This window comes from Suricata suricatta, chromosome 4, assembly GCF_006229205.1.
Source record: "Suricata suricatta isolate VVHF042 chromosome 4, meerkat_22Aug2017_6uvM2_HiC, whole genome shotgun sequence".
Taxonomy (NCBI): Eukaryota; Metazoa; Chordata; class Mammalia; order Carnivora; family Herpestidae; genus Suricata; species Suricata suricatta.
The window spans coordinates 150778006-150779886 of record NC_043703.1 but is presented as its reverse complement, the minus strand read 5'-3'; the positions used below and the strand labels follow the sequence as shown (position 1 = coordinate 150779886).

General features: G+C 45.9%; 1 pseudogene; it reads right to left on the bottom strand.

Annotated features, from left to right (window-relative positions):
- Nucleotides 1-943: 943 nt before the first annotated feature.
- LOC115290754 lies at nt 944-1603 on the bottom strand (annotated as a pseudogene).
- Between the last annotated feature and the right edge of the window lie 278 nt (nt 1604-1881).

Sequence of the window (1881 nt, the reverse complement as noted above, 5' to 3'; positions counted from 1 at the left end):
GACCTGAGCTGAAATCAAGAGTCAGACACCTAATCACCTGACCCACCCAGGCACCAAAAACAAAATTTTTATAGTACTTCTACTTTAATTACATTTGCTTATTTGTGAACGAAGTACATTTTTTATTCATCCTTGCAACCAATGAGGGCCTAGATGAATGAATGCCATTCATTCAATTATCCATTCAAAAGCATTTATTTAAGCACCTGTTAACATGCAATAGGTACTGAAATGTAGGGAAAGTCAGGATAATTAAGGCAGTTTCTGCCCTCAAGGAGTTTACATGTATAAGAGTCCCCAGACACGTATAGAGAAGAGTGTAATACAGAAAAATGAGGGCAATAATTGTTGTGTGCCCACCAGGTACAGGGGGCTTCACAAGAGAAAAGGAGCAGCTTGGCTTTGGGAGGTCAGGTAGGGTTTCATAGAAAATAAGACGCTGTGTCTATTTTGAAAGAAGAGTGAGTTCTTTGAATGGACTAAGGGAGAAAGGGTGTTCCAACGTAACACTGTCATTGAGGATAAAAAGCAGCAAGTGCTACAGAAATACAAGAACAAACTGTGGGGAAACATGTGTTCACTAATCACTAGTTCATGGACAGTGGGATCAGAGTATACAGCTGTGTGCACTGGACAAGACCTAAGTCCCAGAAAGGACAAACAGGGTAAATACAGAATTGGAGGCAGAGAATTACACTGAGTATTTCTAGAAACACTTGGCTGTTTTCTTGGCTGACTGAGCACCCATTCAGCATTCTGTAACATGTCGATGCAAAGTCTGGACTATGACCCAGTTCACAGAGCAAGGCCACTGGGCCCCCTGTCCTCTTACTCCCAAAGGACACTGTGCCTCTCATGTGCCCTTCCCCTTTTCCTTTGACACCCTTCCACCTTCCTTTTGTTACATTTTATTTATTTATTTTTTGAACAATAAACACCTTCATTATGTGACGGATGATAGGAGGGAGGAAACTTTATTTTCCTTTTGGGCTTTGATTTTCCTCGGATAGAAGTCTAGCTTCTTGTCCTCTAGCATGCAGCCATCTGCCGGGCCACACCGGCCTGGTCTTGAAGCCATGCGTGCAAGGAACTCGCCCTGCTGGAACGGCTCCTCCAGAAGACTGCTGATTTTGGCATTCTTTCTCCTTTCATCATATTTCTCCTGAATTTTCTTTGATCGTTTTTTTTGTTGTTGTTGTTTAAAATCTCTTCCTCCTCGGGAACCAGCTTGGTCCTCTCCTTGTGGCACCAGGAGCAGTCATAGGGGGACCCGTACCACCGTGGGCACCGTGCGCGGGCAGTGGACACGATCCAGTTCTTCTCCAGGGTTGTGGTGTGGACCAGTTGGCTGCTGCTGGATGTGTTGTGGACGACTTCAACAATCCTTGTTTTGTGCCTATAACACTCAGAGACCCAGGAGAAGTTCCCCATGTCCAGCCTCAAGGCACAATACTTAACTGCCTCCTTGAACTTGAACTGCATGTATGCAGCGGGGGCCAAACTGCATTGGCAGTGGGGCTTCCCAGCTCATGCTTCCTGTGGTAGGGCTTTCTCCTGCCCCCATCTTGGGGCTCTTGTGCCAGCTGTCCTAAGAGACGCCCATCGTTTTCAGTGCTAGCTACAAAATAGCCTTTCATCACATTTTAATATCTGACTCTCCTTGAGTTTTTTTTTTTCTAATAATTTTTCTTCAGGAGAGAACACAAAGCATTCACCTCTTCACTGGCGTCTCTCTGTCAGCCTGAAATTCCTGAGACCAAAACTTGTAGGATGCTCCTGCCTCCCTGCCAAGGGCACCCTTCTCCCACAGACAAAGGGGGGCCAGAAGTCCATCCACTCTTAGCCCTAGAACAAGCGCCCCATCTTCGGCAGCACTGGAAA